Source organism: Callithrix jacchus, chromosome 4 (assembly GCF_049354715.1).
Source record: "Callithrix jacchus isolate 240 chromosome 4, calJac240_pri, whole genome shotgun sequence".
NCBI classification, from domain to species: Eukaryota; Metazoa; Chordata; class Mammalia; order Primates; family Cebidae; genus Callithrix; species Callithrix jacchus.
The window spans coordinates 22,336,657-22,357,745 of NC_133505.1; the positions used below are offsets into that span (position 1 = coordinate 22,336,657).

Sequence of the window (21,089 nt, forward strand, 5' to 3'; positions counted from 1 at the left end):
AAAATAAAACTTAACAAAACTGACTGCAGAAGAAATGAAAAATCTAAATAGTACTATGATTATTAAATTGAATATGTAATTAAAGGTCTGTCCTTAAAGAAGACTCCAAGGTTAAATGTTTTTACCTGCGAATTATTTCAAACATTTAAAAGAGAAATAATGATAATTGTATTGATTATTGTTGCAAAGCACAGTTTCCAAAAACTTAGTAACTTTAAAGAACATTTATTATCTTACAGTTTCTATGGGTCAGAAATTCAGGTGTGGCCTGCCCAGATGCCTCTGGTCCTAGGTTTTTCCACAGAGAGCTCTTAGCTGGGGCTGCAGTCTCATCTGAAGGTTTGGTTGGTCAAGTGTGCACTTCCAAGTTCACTCATGTGGCTGTTGATAGGCTTCAGTTTTTCACAGGCTGTTGAATGAAGGCAGTAGTTCTTCCTTTGCTGTTGGAAACAGTAAGAAACCTTACTCAGTTCCTTACCATGTAGGTCTCTCCATAGAGCTGTTTACAACATGACAGGTGGCTTCCTCAGACTGAGCAAGTGATAGTGAGCATTGAAGACTGAAACTACAGTCATTTTGTACACTACTCTTGAAGGTGACATCCCATCATCCCTGATGGATTATATCCTTAGAAGTGAGTCACTAAATGTGGCTCACACTAAAGCAGCAGGTTGCAGGGGAGTATTATACGAGGGCATGAATACCAGGATAATAGAATCTCTGGGAGATGATCTTAGAGACTGCCTACCATAATAATCTTACACAAATTATTCCAGAGGTTAAAGGAAAAAATAAATCCCAATTTGGGGTTGTATTATCATGGGACCAGCATAAAGTTAGCATCAGATTCTGACAATTATAGAAAGAAAAATTATAGGCAATGTCATTATGAACATAGAAGCAAAAACTGAACAAAATATTAACAAGCTGAATGTAGTAATGTATAAAGAGAAGAATACATCACAAATAAGTTTGAATTATCTTATGAATCTAAGATTGAATCAACATTTGAAAATCAAATAAAAAGCCAGAAAGCCTGATAGAAAATATGGGCAACACAGATTGTGAACAGGAAACTCGTAAAAGAGAGTATCCAAATGGCCAATAAAAATGTTCAAAAGTGCTCAAGTTCATCAATCACAGGCAAAACAGATTAAAACCACAATGCAATACTATCATACAGACATACACATACACCACATATGCCAGAGTGGCTATAATTAAAAAGTTTGATAATATCAAGTGTTGGTCAAAATCTACAGCAATGAAAACATGCATAATACTGTTGGGAGTATAAACTGGCACATTTGGAAAAAAGTTTTGCATTATCTACTTCTATTGAAACTGAACAGAGCTATGCCCAAACACCTAGAAAATTCATTTCTAACAGAAATTATACCCATGTACGTTATAAAACTCATGCAAGACTTTATAAAAGCATAATGTGTAAGAGTCTCAAATTAGAAATAACTCAAAGATCCAAGAGGAGTCAAGTAGATAAATTGTGATGTATTCATCCAATAGAATACTATACAGTCTCCCAAAATGAATGAACTCAGCTGCCTACAATAATATGGATAATCCTCACAAACATAATATTGAGTGAAAGAAGTTGAATGTAAAATTAAGTATGCTGTATGGTTTCATTTATATAATGTTTAAAACAGTAAAACTAATACCTGGTAGTGGGAGAAGGCGAAATAGCAGTTACCTTTAAGAGATGGAAGCATACAGTGATTGGAAGGTGGGTAAAGGTGGGATTTCTGGGGTGCTGCTAATTTTCTAATTGTTGACCTGGGTGATAGTTACACGGGTGTATTCTCTCTGGGCAATTCATTGGGCAGTGCACTTTGTAAAACTATGATTATGTTTATCCAAACTAGTGTTTAACATTTACTGAACTCTATGCTAAATGCTAGAATTAGGAAAATGAATCAGAGACAGTGCTTGGCCTCCAGGAAATTAGAGTCTAACTATGGACAATGACTTGTAGACAATTCACTAACATATAACAGGTACTATCAAGGATTAAGATACAGAATAAGATTAGGGCCCGTCCTGCCTCTTAGGATCAGGATTGGTTTCTCTTAAGAAGTTGTCCTGTGAATTGGTATTATGATTTGCCATTGTGAAAGTTGTCAGAATAAAAATGGAGTCATTTGTGTTAAAAATTCTGACAAATAGAGCTAGGGAAGGCCAGGAATGCAGGGCACTCATGCATGCCTGATAACACAAAAGACTTTTCAAAAACTACAACCTTGTACAAACGCCATTGCAACCCTAGCACACACAAAAACACTTCTGTGAAGACATCTGCCTAGCAATTGCCTGTCCAGCCTCAGACTGGCACCATCCTTGCTATTGTTCCTTGTAGCCACCATGAGAAACCATCCCCATGATCCAATCACCTCCCACCAGGCTCTAACTCCAGGATTGGGGATTACATTTCAACATGAGGTTTGAGTGGGGATGTGGAGCCAAACCATATCAGATGTTCTATGAAGGAAGTGCATGAAATGAACAAAGTTTAAAAATGCAGACATATCCACTCAGCCACTCGAAAGATAATGAGAAAACTCAATACTTTGTAAATTTTGCATCAGTGCTGAAGACTGCTGAGAAGCTGGTCTGCCTCCAGTGGGCATGGGTAAAAATAGAATCAGCAGAAGTTTCCTTTTCATTCCTAAACCCCATTCCTAGTGCTATGGTCTGAATATTTGCATCCTTTTTTCCTTAATATGTGGATAGGTTTGTTTTCACATGTTGGTAACTTAAATTCCCTGAAGAGAGGGACCTCTTCAGAGTATGAGTCTTACCTCGATAAAAATCACGTTCACTGGCTGCCATACACTTATTTTCAGTGAGTTTTTGGCCATTTAAGGTTTAGCTAGATGCTTTAGGCTTGGGTAAGGACTGCATGCTTTGGTTGTAGCAGTTTTGTCATTAGTCTCTTGGTCACATGTTGCATTCACATGTTGAAATCCTAAGCCTCTGGCTGGGTGCAGTGGCTCATGCCTGTAATCCCAGCACTTTGGGAGGTTGAGATGGGTGGATCACCTGAGGTCAGGAGTTGAAGACTAGCCTGGCCAACATGGGGAAACCCTATCTCCACTGAAAATACAAACATTAGCTGAGCATGGTGGTGCATGGCTGTAGACCCAGCTACTTGGAAGGCTGAGGCAGCAGAATTGCTTGAACCCAGGAGGTGGAGGTTGCAGTGAGCCAAGATCACACCACTGCACTCCATCCTGGCCAACAGAATGAGACTCCATCTCAAAAAAAAAAAAAAAAAAAAAAAAAAAGAACAAAAAATAAAGAAAGAAAAATCTTAAGCCCCAAGGGATAGTATGAGGAGGCAGGGCCTTTGGGAGGTGATTAGGTCATGAGGGTGGAGACCTTGTGCATGGGATTAGTGCCTTTATAAAAGAGAGCTGCCTTCCCCATTCCACCACATGAGGACACAATGAGAAGGTACCATCTGTAAACCAGAAAGCAGCCCTCACCAGACACCAAAACTGCCAGGGTCTTGATCTTGGACGTCCCAGCGTCCAGAACTGTGAGCAATAAATTTCTGTTTTCTATAAGCCACCCAAATCATAGTATCCTGTCATAGCAATTTAGAAATTGACTAAGACACCTGGATCTTAGCTTCTTTAGAGGAGATTTATATGTTCTGTAGTATTGTATATGTTTTATAAGCACTAATAGGAGTAAATATTTAAATTACAAAATTGTGCATTTTTTTTCCCCACGCACCAGACGTCTTTAATGGGCCTGATTCACATCAGAGGCCGGATGATGTGTCAGGCGTGGGTTGCATGCACAGGCTCCTGGCTGCAGGTGTCCTCACCTACAAAGCTGCTACTAAGAAGCCTATGGAAACACAATCTGTAATGAAAGGACAGTGCCTTCTTAAAGGATCACAAGGGTTCCCTGGACTGGGCGGCTACTACAAAAGCTCAGGTGTGGGTCTCGGGGTGTGGAAAACCCCTCCAAGGGCGGGCTGTGCTGCACCGAGTCCCAAAGGCTCCCTGAAGTCTCAGCAACTGTGCAAGGCGGAGGGCTCTGCTCCCACCTCCTCCCTGGCCCGCCACCGGCACAGGCCTCTGGAGAGGAGCTGCGGGAGCACGGGGCTCTGCGAGACAGTGATGGGTGTGGGGAGGAGGCGCAAATGCCCACCATGTGCAACTCAGTGTCGGGGAGCTCCCGCGCGCTCTGTGCAGCCTGGCGGGTTCCCTGTACCCAGGCCGGGCTCAGTGGGCACTGGGGTGCCTGAGCTCAGGCCGCTGGCACCGTCCCTGCCATGTGGCGCCACCTCACCCTGGCAGTGGTGCCACCTCACCCTGGCAGTGACGTCTCCCCAGGTTCAGCCCTTCTCTTGAGGGCCTCATGGCAGTAGGACCTGGGACCCCACAAGGAGAGCCTGTGGGGAGTAGGAAGGCAAGGCCACCAAGCACCTTCAAGAAACTTCTGCAAAGGAAAATGCTAAGGGGGCCAAGTCCTCTGGGGCCCCTGCGGCTTCGAGTGGGGCCAGCAGGGCTCACAGGCAGGGCCTAGGAGAGAGAGGTGATGTTGGAGCTGCCGCCGGGTGGTACCGTGATCTTCCGTGCCGTGCGTCAGGCGATGTGGTCGTCAGCCTGAGACCCCGAGAAGCTGAATCGCTAGTGGTGCAGGTTCCGCGCGGGAGGGACTGAGATCTTTTCCCGGAAGGACGCGCCGGCCCGGGCGCTGCTCCCCGGCTTGGCAGGCACCATCACCTCATGCACGGGCCCATCATACAGCCCACGGGGCACACCATGGATCTCCGCCAGCCTGTTTTGAGCTTTGATCCTCTTGTAGATGAAGTCTGGGAATGTTTTCCGAGGGTTGAAACGGCCTGCCCCAGGAGTGACGAGCACATTCCCGTCCTCCAGCACCACTCGGCCCTGGCTTAAGACCACTGTGGGCGCTCCCCGGCACTCCACTCCCTCGAAGACGTTGTACTCCACATTCAGATTGTGGTTCTTGGCTGTGATGATCTTGGTGGCCTTGGGATTCCATATGACCAGGTCAGCGTCAGAGCCCACAGCCACTCGCCCCTTCCTTGGGTAAAAATTGAAGATTTTGGCAGCATTTGTACTGGTCACTGCGACGAACTCATTCTCATCCATCTTCCCAGAGGCCACACACTTCTCCAAGACCACGGACATGCGCTCCTTGGTGCCCTCGGGAATCAGCGTGAAGTTGTCCTTTCCCATGGCCTTCTGGGCAGTGGTGAAGGTGCAGTGGGCGCTACCTGTCACCTGGAGGTCGCCGCTGGACAGCAAGCAGGTGAGGTGGTCTGCCGTGGTGCGGTCTGGGTTGATAGGGGCGACGTGACAAAGGCTGCGGCCTTGGCCCAGTTCTTGCTCCAGTAGTTCGAGCCATCAGTGCCCAGGCTGGCAGTGATGGGTTCCCCAAACATGACTACCCCTCTGTGCTTAGCCTGGGTGATGGCATCGGCCGCCCGCTTGCTCATCACCTTGGTGACACAGTGGGCAGTTGGCCTGCTTGGCAATGGTGACAGCTCGGTATACAGCCTCAGCCTCCACCTCCTCGGGGTGGCTGAGCACGTCGCCCTCGGGCCCGGTGATGCTGAGCTCCAGCCACCGCTGGAGCTCCTCCTCCACGATGTCCCTGTTCTCAGCGTGAACCTGGGCCAAGGCCCTCAGGTCCCAGATGATGCTGAAGATCTCGTACATCTGGCTGTTGGAGCACTGGCGCCGGTCCTTGTATGCCATGAAGACCAGGAAGGAGTTCACACCTTTCTCCTTGACCAGGGCTTCCAGCTCCTCCTTGATGCTGTCGTGCCAGTGGGGGGATGTCCACGTGCAGGGAGTAGTCACAGCAGGCTCCGCCATCTACCCGCTCCCGCCACTGCTTGCCCGGGTCGGGGAAGACATGGTCCAAGACCATGGTGGTCCCTCCTGCCAGTGCTGCCTTGGTGCCCTGACAGAAGTCATCAGCCGGGGTCATGCCCAGGACGGGCATCTGCAGCCTTGTGTGGACATCAACTCCACCGGGAAGGACCATCAGTCCATGGGCGTCAATGGTCTATCTGATGCCCCCAGGGACGAAGAGGTTTTCTCCGATTTGTTTTATCATGCCGTCTTCCACGTGCACATCAGCATAAAAGGACTGGTCGTCATTCATGCCAAGACAAAACCAGGATTTTCTGGAGGAAAGCAAGAGATATGGAGACCTTCTTATGACTATCACCACAGGGTTATTACAAGGTGTGTCTGTGAGTCACCTTAGAAAGTCCTGTCTCCCCTGTGTTCCCAATCCAGAGCCAGTTTAGGGAACACTGTTGTTCATTCTGGATCTTTGGAAGCAGAGGTGGCCCTGGGACTAGAGTTGGCTTCCTCCACCTGCATTTCCCCAAGAATCCTAATGGCGACACAGTTTTCAACAGTTGCGCTCCCATCTCATGCAGAATCTGTGGGTTTCTGCTAAATCACCAGAGTGTGGTGTTGGTGCGCCTGGTATGAGCCATCACAGTGACCCACGCAGGTGCTGAGAGGCAGGGCTTTGCTGCTGCTTGGTTGCTGTGGCCAGTGTTTACTTGCAGGGAACACGTGTGGTATAGCACGCTCTCCCTCTGCCCTGGGCTTCTGCTTCAGAGACAGGACCTTCCCCAGAGCAGGGTTTCCATCCCGCTTCTCTGTCTACAGTAGAGGAGAGCTTGCTGCTTTTTATCTCACTCCAGGCACTGCCGAGCCACGGTCAGGGTGGTTTCCCTGATGGCGTGGGGATACGTTCAGGAGACAATAAATGTCTTGGTAGACAGAAGACTTCCTAAAATATGTAGTCTGACAAAAAGGGAGATGAATGATAAAGATATAAATTTGCGATGAAAGAAAACAGTACCCCCTGCACCAAAAAATACTTTCCATGCTATGTAAGTCATGCATAAACATTACAGTCGATTCACATTTGATAAACTATTAACTTCCCCATTTCTTTGATAGGAAGGCTGTGGAGTGAGATAAAGCAGGATTGCACTATAGAGGACAAACATCTTGGCATCCAGTACACTTCAAAATGTTTCTTTTTTTTTTTGTTTTCAAGACTGGCTGCTATTTCCTCCATGCCTCTTGTTTATTAATGTGTTGACTCATCTAGAGCCCAGTGCCCTCATTCCACACCAGAGAGATGGACTTGTGCCTCTGCCAAGCGGAGTCGGCTCGAGAGATAACAGCCAGCGACAACAATGGTCTTCCTCAGTCCCTTGGCCAAAAAAACCTTTGGCACAGTGGGCTGAGAGTAACTTATCATCAGTGCCCTGGAAGGCTCTGAAGTTCTGGAAGCACGGAGTGGTTGTTTGCCAGACAGAGATAACAGGCAGGATACCGCAGAGAGCCAGACATGCTCCAAACTCAGGGCCCCCACCTGGCAGACGCAGAAAAGGAAAAAGGGATGAAGCAGTCAATTAGCACATGGTTTCCTGGTTGCCCAGTCAGTGCTGTCAACATGCTCCAACGTTCTGAAGTTTGCCAAAAGGATCTCATTTACTCCTGGGTCGTGTAAAGAGTACTTAACTTTTCCCCCACTCCTTGCTGTCATCTTAAGAGTATTTAACTTAAAAAAAAAAAATGAATGCAAGCAACTCCTCTTGAAGACTTGGTTCACTTTCCATTGCTCTTGAGGGAAAAAATGTGTGATTATCTGACAAGGTGACATAGATCATTCTCTCGATAGTTGACACATCCTTGACTCAAAGGATGGGGTTGATAACCTAGAGAGGCAGTTGAGAATATCCTAGGACTGGACCTGCTTGTTTTGAGCTGCCTAAGGAGCCTCTGAAACTAGAGTTAACTGTTCCACTCACTAACCTTGCCTTTATGAGGTAGGAGGCAGGACTCAGCTCTGCAGACGAGGCTCAGATACTGGGCCAAATTAAGGACTAGCTAAAACAGGACCAGAGTGGAAGCCACTTTCCATAAGGCACTCCCATCAGTGTGCCATGTAGATTACCGTTGCCATGGCAACATCCTGGCATTACCACTCCTTTCCATGGCAATGACTTGATGACCCAAAAGTTGTTACCCCTTTTCTAGAAATTTCTGCATAAACTACCCTTTAATCTGCATGAAAAGTGGATATAAATATGACTGCAAAGCTGGCCTGAGCTGCTGTTCTCTGCTTATGGGGTTGCCCTGATTGGCAGGAGCAGTCATGGAGCTGTAACACTGCTGCTTCCGTTAAGCTGTTTTCTTCTGCCTCCAGCACTCCCTTGAATTCCGCCCCCCGGGCAAAGCCAAGAACCCCCGTGGGCTAAGTCCCACTTTGGGGCTCACCTACCCTGCCCCATTTGGGTGTAGAAATGGGGTACACTGCTTTGCAGGCTTCTTTAGCCCAAGTCATTAGATGCACAGGTAGCCATCACCTTTGACAGATTCGGTTGTAAACTTGTGATAAAAATATCTTTCGTGGCCTCATAGACATTTTTTATAATAACTAAAATAGTGATAGTTTTCATTACAAGCTCAGTATTGTAGCATAAATCACTTAACCTCTAAAGTACAGTGTAAGTTCTGCATGGCAATGTCAGAACTATTAACCATTATTAATTCAAGGACAGTGGGGAGCAAGGAAGATGGGTTCTGTTTCATCATTTTCCAAAGTCACAGAGCTCGTTCTTCAACAGTGACTCAAAGCAAATGTCATAGTCTGCTTTGTTATAGGAATTTTGATACATAGTTACATAATGATTTACAATTCAACATGAAAGCTTTCATGTCAGTACTAAGCAACTTAATTACACCTTGTATAAATACAGTACCATCAACTCTCCCTACCGGTAGGCTTCAGGCTTCGCATCTGCAGATTCAACCAACTGTGGATCAAAGATATTCTGAAAAGGCTGGGCATGGTGGCTCATGCCTATCATCCCAGCATTTTGGGAGGCAAAGGCAGGTGAATCACAAGGTCAGGAATTTGAAACCAGCTTGATGAACATGGTGAAACCCTGTTTTTACTAAATATATAAAAATTAGCTGGGCATGGTGGTACATGCCTGTAATCCCAGCTACTTAGGAGGCTGAGGCAGGTGAATCACTTGAACCCAGGAGGCAGAGATTGCAGTAAGCTGAGATCATACCACTGTACTCCAGCCTGGGCAACAGAACAAGACTCCATCTGGAGAAAAAAAAACAACCTTAGACAAAAATAATTTAAAATAACAATACAACAACAAAAAATGACACATATAAGAATCAATGCAGCACAACAACTATTTGCATAGTATTTAGACTGAATTAAAGTATTAGTAGTAATCTAGAGATTTTTAACGGATGCAAGAGGATGTGCATAGGTTTTTTTGCAAATACAGCACCATTTTCAATAAGGGATTTGAGCATTCACAGATTTTGGTACCCACTGGATGTCCTGGAACCAATCCCCCATGGATACCAAGGGATGGCTGTATATCTTTTCCCCTAACCTAACACCTACTCACTTTTGGACAGCACTATAAAATAATCAGAAGCATCTCAAGAAGTAGTTATCAGGCATCTATCATGGTATTATATTAGGTAATCTACAGAAAGGCAGAATGTTCTTCACTTCAGATTTTATAGCACCGTTTTTTCATAATATGTGTATAGGTTTGTTTTTAAATGTTGGTAACTTAAACTTCCTGAAGAGAGGGACCTCATCAGAGTACGAGTCTTACCTTGATCAAAGCCTGATTGTACAACCTATTTTCAGCAAGTGTCTGGCAATTTAAGGTGAAGCTTAGCTAGTTTGCTTAGGCTTAGGTAAGGATGGCACACTTTGCTTGTAGCATTTCTGTTCTTAGTTTCTTGGTCTAAACAAGGCTGTGATTCGCCATCTGAACTCAGTAGTGCCCAGTGTCTTGCACTGGGTAGTTTGCTAATTTCACATAGATAACCCAAAGAAAATTGAAGATCAGAAAGATAGAAGATCGACTTACTTGTTATGAGGGAATTTTTGTTGACAGAGCCATGAAAATATAATCATGAATTTTGTGGATACTGCCTTCTTTGGGCCAGCCATCTAGAGGACAGGCGGGAAGTGATGCCATTGTCTAGAAGCCCCAGGGTTGCGGGTGCCTGCTTGCAAAGGGACCCACCGTTCGTCCCTTGCTGCATCGGGAGCAGGGGCCACTCTCCTTCCATGAGCAGCTGCCCTGAGAGGCCTCAGTGTTTCTGTTTTCTGCCACCAGATTCTGCATGGAAATCAATCTGAGTATTCACATCCTTTGATATTATTCCCTTTTTTCTCTTTCCTTCTCTCTCTTTCTTTCTTTTTTTTTTTTTTTTTTTGAGATGGAGTCTTGCTCTGTCGCCCAGGCTAGATTGCAGTGGTGTGATCTCAGCTCTGCAACTTCCGTCTCTTAAGTTCAAGCGATTCTCTTGCCTCAGCTTCCAAAGCAGCTGGGACAACAGGTGTGCGCCCCCTTACCCAGCTAATTTTTTTGTATTTTCAGTAGAGACGGGGTTTCTACCATATTAGCCAGGCTGTTCTCGAACTCCTGACCTCGTGATTCACCCACCTGAGCCTCCCAAAATGTTGGGATTACAGGCGTGAGCCATGGTACCTGGCCTTCCCCCTATTTTCATGTCCATGAAGTTGATACTGTATTGCCTTAATGACAGTGCCTTGTTCTCAGTGATTTTCTCCACACAGTAAAACAGAGCCCCGTGGGAGAATAAAGTCTCCTTGCTCCATAGAAGACCTGCACTTTACATGTATGTGTGAGAAAAAGTGGTTTCCGTTAGTCTATAACGTATTAAGATGTGGTTAGTGAAAAAGTGCCTTCCAAAATTCAGTCAATATAGAAAATTAAGTATTTTTTGCTTAATTTTCAGACTGCTTGTTATAGAATGAAATTGGCCCTTGTCTCATCTCAGCCACTTTACCCCCCAATCTGAACATTGTATTATAAATACAGTTCTGCTTTCAGACCATTATATTTTTGGAACAGAAAATTGTGTAAGAAAAAAGTGATCGGGGGAACGATCCAAGATGGCCGATCGCTAACATCCTGGGATTGCAGCTCTCAGGGAAGGCGCGGAGAACAAGAGGACGCCACACTTTCAGACAAAGTCTGGTCGCTCACGGAGCAGAAGATCCCCCAGTGGTGGAAACACACAAGTCGCCAGCGCGACTCTCGTGGTTGGCGCAGCGGTTCCTCCGGCACCGGCACGGCAGCGCTCGGCGCAGAGTAAACAAGACCGGTTCCCCTTCTGACCGAGGTTTGGAGCCCCGGGAAGGCGGAGTCGCCTACTATGGACACAAGAAGGAAGCCAGACAGGAGAATCCTGGGCAGAAAAGCACCATCAGTTTTAACGCCGCTGCTCTGGCCTTGGGAACTAACAACCTGGACGTCCACTCAAGAGCCCTAATCTGAAAGTTGGTAATTTCAAAGACGACAGGAGGATAAATTTACAATGACGGGAAGAAACCAGCGTAAAAAAGCTGAGAATACTCAAAGTCAGAACGCCTCTCCCTCTAAAGATGATCACAGTTCCACATCAACAATGGAACAAGGCTTGATGGAGAACGAGCGCCTCCTGATGACAGAATCACTCTTCAAGGAATGGATAATAACAAACTTCGGTGAGTTAAAAGAACATGTTGTAGCCCAACGTAAAGAAACTAGGAACTTTGAAAAAAGGTTTGATGAAATCCTATTGAGAATAGACAACTTAGAGAGGAGTATGAGTGAATTAATGGAACTGAAGAATACAATACAGGAACTCCGAGAAGTATGCACAGGTTTAAACACTCGAATTGTTCAAGCAGAAGAAGGGATATCAGAGGTCAAAGTCCAACTTAATGAAATAAAACGCGAAGAAAAGATTAGAGAAAAAAGGATATAAAGGAATGAGCAAAGTCTCCAAGAAATGTGGGACTATGTGAAAAGACCAAATTTACGTTTGATAGGTGTACCTGAATGCAACGGAGAGAATGAATCCAAGCTGGAAAATACCCTTCAGGATGTTATTCAGGAAAATTTTCCTAAACTAGCAAAGCAGGTCAACATTCAACCCCAGGTAATACAGAGAACACCACAAAGATATTCCTCAAGAAGAGCAACCCCAAGGCACATAATCGTTAGATTCACCAGGGTTGAAACGAAGGAGAGGATACTAAGGGCAGCCAGAGAGAAAGGTCAGATAACCCACAAAGGCAAGCCTATCAGACTTACAGCAGATCTCTCGGCAGAAACTCTACAGGCCAGAAGAGAGTGGGGGCCAATATTCAACATCCTCAAAGAACAGAACCTTCAGCCCAGAATTTCATATCCAGCCAAACTAAGCTTCACAACTGAAGGAAAAATAAAATCTTTTATGAACAAGCAAGAACTCAGAGATTTTATTACCACCAGGCCTGCTTTACAAGAGCTTCTGAAAGAAGCATTACACACAGAAAGAAACAACCAGTATTAGCCTTTCTAAAAATACACCAAAAAGTAAAGAGCACCAACATAAAGAAGAATTTACACCAACAAATGGATAAAACAGCCAGTCAACATCAAATGGCAGTAACCCTAAATTTAAATTGACTAAATTCCCAATCAAAAGACACAGCCAAAACCCAACGGCATGTTACATCCAGACCTGTTTCACATGCAAGGATACACAAAGACTCAAAACAAAGGGATGGAGAAAGATTTACCAACCAAATGGAGAGCAAAAATAAATAATAAATAAATAAAAAGCAGGAGTTGCAATTCTTGTATCGGATAAAATAGATTTTAAAGCAACAAAGATATAGTGGTAAAAGGATCAATGCAACAACAAGAGCTAATGATCCTAACACCCAGATAGGAGACTTAGATTCAATGAGACAGAAAATTAATAAGGATATCAAGGACTCGAACTCAGATCCAGAACAAGTAAACTTAATAAATATTTATAGAGCTCCCCACTTCAAATACACAAAATATACATTCTTGTCAATACCACATCACACCTACCCATTAGTTTAAATGAAACATTGATTGGCCATTATTAATACCCAATTTTTTTCAAAATAAAGCAATATTTCCATTTACTCTCCCTCTTTCTCTTCCTCTTTCTTCCTCTCCTTTACTTATTATTTTTTTTTCTTTCCTTCTCTCAAAAAAAAAGAAATCAACTTGTAAACCTCTAGATCCAGGTCGGCAATGTCTCTTTCATTGCTTGATTTCCTTTCTTCCCTTCCCTCCCTCCCTCCCTCCCTCCGCACTTCCTCCCTCCCTTCCTTCCTTCATCCCTTCCTTCCTCCCTACCATTCTTCTTCCCTTCCTTCCTGCCTTCCTCCCCCCCCCAAAAAAAGAAAAAAGTGATCACATTCAACACATTTAAGTCAAATCATCTGAAAGTTAAAAATAAGTGAAGACCATCTGAATTCCTACTGTATTACTGTATTTTCTGAAATATAAGGTGTACTCATTTTTTTTTACATGTTCCCTTTGCCGAAATGGAAGAATATCTTACAATTGATATTTATACAGATGGTCCCTGAAGTATGATGGTTCAATTTAATGATTTTTCAGTTTTGCAGTGGTGTGAAAGCAATATGCATTCAGTAGAAAACTGTACTTCAAATTTTGAAGTTTGCTCTTTCCCTGGGCTAGCAATACCGTATTCTGAACAGTATTCAGTACAATATTCTCTCTGGATGCTGGGCAGCACCAGTGAGCCACAGGTACCAGTCAGCCATGCAGTCACAAGGCGGAATGACTAATACTCAACAGTGCATTGCATTGCCAGAAAATTTTTGCCCAGCGGTAGGGTAAGGTAAGTATTTGAACATGCTTAAGGTAGGCTAGGCTAAGCTATGTTTGGTAGGTTAGGTGTATTAGATGCATTTTTAACATCTGGCATTTTCAACTTACAATCGGTTCATTGGGATGTAACCCCATTGTAAGTCAAGGAGAATCTGTATTTCATGAGGGAGTGTTACTTTCCCTCCCCAACTCCCCCAAAGTCTGTTGTTAACTCATCATCTTAAAATTAGTGACATCTGGCTGGGCACAGTGGCTCACATCTGTAATCCCAGGACTTTGGGAGGCCAAGGCAGACAGATCACAAGGTCAGAAGTTTGAGACCGGCCTGGCCAACATGGTGAAACCCTGTCTCTACTAAAAATACAAAAATTGGCCAGGTGTGGTGGCAGGTGCCTGTAATCTCCGCTATTCAAGAAGCTGAGGCAGGAGAATCGCTTGAACCCGGGAGGTGGAGATTGCAGTGAACCAAGATGTGCCATTGTAGTCCAGCCTGGGCAACAAAGAGCAAAACTCTGCTTAAAAAAAATGTAGTGACATCTTAGAATTAAAGAAATTAAGAGTTCAAGAATTAAACAGATATAATTTTTCTAGATTTCCTGAGAGCCTATAATCTCACATATTAAAATTTAAAGATTAAGTTTTTTTCTTTTTAAGTGGCTGTGTCACATACCCTTACTGTCACATACAAGAGCGATCATCCTACTCCACATTTCTTGAATAAGATGTAAGCAAATTATTACCCATTATAACATTTAGAATTCCTTAATTACTGGCAGTTAATGACTCAGAATGGTAAGAAATACAATACCAAATTTAATAATGTTTTCATTTGAAGCCAGGCCTCTGAAATGGAAATTTAATAATGTTTTCACTTGAAGCTAGGCCTCTGAAAGGTACATATCCAGGCCAATATTGTGTAATACGTATGTGCATATATACAAGCAACGTGTACATGCTCTGTGTGTTAAGCCATTTTTTGCATTGCTATAAAGAAACACCTGAACCTGGGTAATTTTATAAAGAAAAGAAGTGTAATTGGCTCACAGTTCTGCAGGCTGTACAGGAAGTGTGGCACCAGGCATCTTCTCAGCTTCTGGGGGAACTTCAGGAAGCTTACAATTATGGTGGAAGGTAAAGGGGAAGCAGGCATCTCACATGGTCAGAGTGGGAGCAAGAGAGAGGTTGGGAGAGGTGCCACACACTTTTAAACAACCAGATGCATCTCATGAGAACTCACTATCACAAGGACAGCACCAAGGGGATTTCACTAAACCATTCATGAGAAATTCACTCCCATGATCCAGTCACCTCCCACCAGGCCCCACCGTCAGCACTGAGATAACATTTCAATATGAGACCTGGGGGAACAAACATGCAAACTCTGTCATTCTGTTTCCACCCTAAGTGGGTATCCTGCAGCACAATTCTGATGCTATCTTCAGTGAGTGTGAGATTCCACAGGTTTAAGGCTCAGTTTTCCACAAGACTTCCCTAACTTCAGGCACCAGCCACAGGTCTTGGGGTCACCCATACTTTGACTAACTGGCTGTAACTTTGAGGGCTCCCATGACTTTTGGGGTTTGATAATTCACTAGCATAACTAATAGAACTCAGTAGAACACTATACTTATGATTACAGTTTTATTATAAAGGATACAACTCAAGACCTTATAGAGTAAGGTCTGGGAAGGTCCCAGATGGAGCACGTCCATGCCTTTCTTCACAGAATCTGAGCACATCACCCTCCCAGGACATCACTGAGTTGTTCACCAGCCAGGAAGCTCTACTGAACCTTGGTGTCCAGAGATTTTACTGGGGCCTTATCCTACAGACATGATTGATTAAAATCATTGGCCACAAGACTGAACGCAATCTCCACCCTTCCCCTCCTCTCCCTGGTGGTTGGACTGGCCAAAAATTCCAAGACTCTAATCACACAGTTGGTCTTTCTGGTGACCAGCCCCCATCTTGAAGCTACTTAGGAGCCACCATGGATCACCTCATTAACAAAACAATTCCTGTCATTCAGGAAGTTCCAAGGGCTTTTGAAGTTCTGCCTCAGGAACTGGGAACAAAGACCAGATTTATGGTCTTCATGATACCACATTACTCATTATAATCCAGATTTTGTATAAGGCTCTCATGAGTAGCTCTAACTCTTACTTTTCTTTCTTTCTTTCTTTCTTTCTTTCTTTCTTTCTTTCTTTCTTTCTTTCTTTCTTTCTTTCTTCTTTCTTTCTTTCTTTCTTTCTTCTTTCTTTCTTTCTTCCTTCCTTCCTTCCTTCCTTCCTTCCTTTCTTTCTTCTTTCTTTCTTTCTTCCTTTCTTTCTTTCTTTCTTTGATGGGAGTCTCGCTCTGTTGCCCAGGCTGGAGTGCAATCTCAGTTCATTGAACTTCTGCCTCCTGGTTTCAAGTCATTCTCCTGCCTCAGTCTCCCAAGTAGCTGGAACAATAGCACACACCACCATGCCCAGCTAATTTTTGTATTCTTAGTAGAGATGGGGTTTCACTATGTTGACCAGGCTGGTCTCAAACTCCTGACCTCATGATCTGCCTGCCTCAGCCTCCCAAAGTGCTGGAATTGCAAGAGTGAGCCACCATGCCCGGGTAACTCTGACCTTTCTACTGGCTTACTTATAGGTTACTGCAGTGTTGCAGCATATTTTGCTGTCATCTCAACTTCAGCAAGTTTAAAGTTATGCTTTGTGTCATGCCCCAAGTTAGTTTCCCAACTTCCCCATGATTAATAAAAACCACTGCCCTCCTGGACATTAGAGCTCCAGATGTTAGATTAACCCTTGACTTTCTCCTATGAAGATGTTCTATAAATCTTGTCTGACTGCATTATTTACCTTCCAGCCTTTTTGAACATACTTCTGCTTAATACATGTTAAAAACCCCAAAGCAAACAAAGCAGTTAAAATCTGGGTCATGTTAAGCTCTATACACTTCTTTACTTGTCCTTCCTCCCCAAGATCCCAGTATATCAGGAATTTCTGGGCTGGATTATAGTTGATTTGCAAATACAAATTGAGTCATCCTCTGCCCTTCTGAATCTCAGATCACCAGTAGTGTTTGAGGGAACTGCTCCCTGGGTCCTCAACAAACTGCCATTAGATATCTTGCAAAGCAAGATTTTGCATTTAAACCTAGAGGGTGGCTGGGTAGAATGGGAATGGCAGGAAAACTTGGCAGACGGTAGGTGGTTTCAGGTTACAATCTGATCTCTCCTTTTTCTTCTTTTCTTTGTTTGTCTATTCTATACATCCCTCAAAGCAACACTTCCTGGCCTACTTCTTTAGGACATCCATTCACCATTTGAGCCTTTGTTTATTCATTTATTCAGTCTCTACTGAGTGCCTCTTCCAGGCCACGGACTGTTCTAGCATCAGCATAGAGCAGTGTCTAGTCCCATCCTCTGCAAAATTCCAGTCTGGATGCTGAGACAACAGATAAGTAAACAGATATACAAGATAACTTTAGACTGTGATAAAGGCTATAAAAACAATCTTAGGCTAAGAGGGTAGAGATTGATGGGAGGTAGTGTGTAGCTTAGATCAGAAAGAAAAGGCCTTTCTGAGGAGGCAGGATTTGATCTTAAGTCAAGTTCTGAAATCAGAGAAACTGGGCCAAAATGTGTCCAGCTCGACTTTGCTATTCACATCAGGAATGTTTGCTCTGAGAGCCCTGACATCCTTTCTGGGGGCCAATGTGATAAAACCACAAGATCAGTTACTACATCCTCCTGCACTGCTCCCCTTGGTGTCCCCCAAAGAGCTTCTGCTCTTTTATATACGAGTTTCCTGCTGAAGTGAGAGCTCAGGATTGAGCCTTTCTGATGCTGCTGCTGTACATTCCATGGCTCAGCTGCTTACTGCCTCCCTTTCCCTCTTCCTCTCCTTCTCTCTCTCTTCTTAACTAAACCTTCCTTTGTTTATGTAGGGTGGCGCGTGAGTCTATTTTTATGGCACAAAAGTCCCAGGCAGCCTGGCTGCCCTCCGTGAGGCCCTCTGCTTTCGGGCATCCTGGTGGGGAGTGCACCTCTGAGGAGTCGTCCCCACCAGCACCACGGTGACAGTGACCTGGGAAGAATGCTGGGGGCCAGGAGCACTCCGCAGGCATTTGCTGCCTTTTTTATAGGCAGCCCCTATGTGACTGAATGCTATATTATTAAGTCATGCCAGGGGAAAAAAAGATCACTTTTGGACTGAGACCAAATACGGGTTCAGCACCAAAGGCAACTTGCTCAGAATATTTTATCAAGAGATGTTAAGTCTCAATAAGATATATTTAAGTATATCTTAAATATACTTTTGTTGTAGTCCTTAATAGTAACTCATCTGAAATACAGCACGTTCATTTTTAGTCATCTGCATTGACACCTCAGAATAATGTGTTTAATCCAACTGAGTTTAATAGATTTATAAAATACTTGCATGCAAATCCTTTTGTCTAGAAGTTCTGAAGTTCATTCTGACTTCCTGTCCTTTTCCTTCCACTTGTCTTGTGTTCACTTCACCATTCCCCATGCCGTACTGGGACATCACTTTGTGTGGCCTGGCAAGACCCTCTTCCATCTTCCCCATCTCACCTGTTAGGCTGAGAAATGGAAGTGGAGAGAAATGGAATTGTACAGAGCATGTCCAGTGGTGTATCCTAAGGATAAACTGGGATTCCTTTCAGGTGTTTCTCCTTTTAGCTCCTGCCAAACGGATACCCTACTAGGGTATCACCCGCTCTGTAAAGGTTTCATTAACCACTCATCAGGAATAGCCTGCTTGTGGATAATGAAAAGTTGCCCATAGAAGCAAATTGCACTCGAGATCATCAGTAGTATCAGTACAAGAAGTAGAAATAAACAAGCCAGCAATTCCCAAGACTGGTCTACAGGGTCTTAAGGCTCAACAGGGTCTTAAGGTTCTGGGTAGAACCTTCCGCCCCTGCCCAGAGCTCCAGGTTCATTCACTCCTGGGGCTCTTGGTTCCAACTGGACACTTCTGGCTTTTAGACAGTTATTTCTTATATTGGGCTGAAATTTCTCTCTCTCTAGACACTGGAAATAGCTCTGCGTCTGATGGGAGGCATACCAGTAGAGAGGCTACAGAATCTTTCATGTATCATAATTCTAGATTGAACACATTGATTTTGGAGAAGCTTTTTATAACAAGATTTTTCAAATTCCCTCACCAACCAGCTTTTCCTCCTTCTGAATTCTTTCTAATTTGTCTCTGTTTCTCAAATTGTGATGCTCTAAACCTCCTCTTTCAGAGCCCTCTCACTTGTTTTCAACGTTCCTCTTCCCTCTCATCCTGATCCCTTTTGGCCCTTTTTCCTCTGATGGGGATACTGGGATGGTATCCGCTAGTGCTACCCACATCTGAGAAGTTTAGTTGTATGGCTCTACTCCTGTTATGTATTCATAAAGTCATTGATGGTGTATGTGTGGATCTGAATATGTAAATATTGGATAGAGTTGGTAATTCCTGTTTATTTTTCTCTGTACTGGCAAACTCATGAAGGGCATAGGACTGGACGAGGAGCATCTGCCTTCCCAGATAGAACTTAACCAAATGTCCCGAGACAATAGTAATAGCCTTACATATTTATGTTGAGGGGTTATTTGATAACAGCCACTGTTTTTTTGTTTTGTTTTGGGGTGGACAGAGTCTCACTCTGTCACTCAGGCTGGAGTGCAGTGGTACAGTCTTAGCTCACTGCAATCTCCACTTCCCAGGTTCAAGCGATTCTCTTGCCTCGGCCTCCCGAGAAGATGGGATGGCAGGCACCCACCACCACATCCAGCTAATTTTTGTATTTTTAGTAGAGGCAGGATCTCACCATGTTGGCCAGGCTAGAGTTGAACTCTTCATCTCAAATGATCCACCCACCTCCCCATCCCAAAGTGCTGGGATTACAGGCATGAGCCACCACACCTGGCCAACAGCCACTGTTTTAAAAGTGTTACATAGATTTTGTCATTCAATTTAGCCCTCACAGACTTACAAAGTAGTCAGGAAGCTATGGCTCAGAATGGTTCCATGCTGGCCCGAGGCTGTGCAGCCGGTGTGGTGGCCCAGGATTAGAATCCACCTTCACAGTCACTGTGACATCCGGCAGCCACTATTTTGGGTTTTGTTATGGAGCTATCTTAGTCACTTTGGGTGCTATAACAAAGTGTGATAAACTGGGTGGCTTATAAGCAACACAAATTTATTTCTCACGGTTCTGGAGGCTGGAAGTCCAAGGTCAAGGGACTAGGAGATTGAATGTCTGGTGAGGGGCCACTTCCTGGTTTGCAGGTGGTGCCTTTTCGCTGTGCCCTCATACAATACAAGGGCAAACAAGCCCCCTGTTTTGTAAGGGCCCTAATCTCCTTCATGAGGGCACTAATCCCCCTCATGACCTAATCACCTCTTAATGCCATCACACTGGAGATTAGGCTTCAACATATGAGTTTCGGGGGCATGCAAATGTTTAGACCATAGCAGGTGTCTAATCTAAGTTATTTGTGGATTTACAAATAGTTAAAATAAACAAAACTTAACCTGTCTTCCAATTTTATCCATTTTGAGTATCTGAAGAATTTAAAGCAAACACTGAAAATGTTTTTAAAGTCAATTTATTAATGAAAATCTGTGGATTTGGCTAAATATGAATGTGTGTGCTCATATTTTCATATGGTTTGAGCTGTAATTGTTACAAGCACATCAAAATTGTGTGACTATGATGAGCTATAATAGCATGGCTGTTTTTTGTATTTTTAAATTAACTTTATCGAGATATAATTTATATAAAATAAAATGTGTACACTTAACAGTTTGATGAGTGTTGACAAATGTATAAATCCACGTACCAGCGGCACCCCAGTCGAGGTGTGGACTTTTTCCATCCATCCAGAAAGCTGCTAGAAGTAAAATGAAGCATACATAAGTGGAATCTTTAGATCTGACCTCTTTCACTCAGCCTGTTTTTGAGATTCATCTATGTCATTCTGTGTATCCATAGTTATTTCATTGTTATTGTTGAGTAGCATTTTATTACTATATGAACGTACCACACTTGTGTATGCATTCACTCACTGATAGACATTTGAGATGTTTCCACCTTTTGGCTATTTTGAATTAAGCTGCTATGAATACTCATAGACAAGTCTTTTGTGGATGTGTTTTCATCTCTTTTTTGCAAAAACCTAGGGGCAGCTTTGCTAAGTGATATGTTAAGTGCATGCTTAAGTTTGTAAGAAACTGCCAAATGTTTCCAAAGTGAACATCTCATTTTATAACGCCAACAATGGTATATGACAGTTTCACTTGCTCCATATCCTTGC

The 21,089-nt window shown here is 43.8% G+C and overlaps 1 protein-coding gene and 1 pseudogene across 2 annotated transcripts in view; one reads left to right on the forward strand and one right to left on the reverse strand.

The window, feature by feature from the left end:
• The window catches only part of BLOC1S5 (biogenesis of lysosomal organelles complex 1 subunit 5), a 170,552-nt gene that overhangs the window by 118,126 nt on the left and 31,337 nt on the right, over positions 1–21,089 (forward strand). The gene's annotated exons all lie outside the window — the stretch shown is intronic.
• LOC108591125 (dihydropyrimidinase-related protein 4 pseudogene) lies at positions 4,554–6,171 on the reverse strand (annotated as a pseudogene).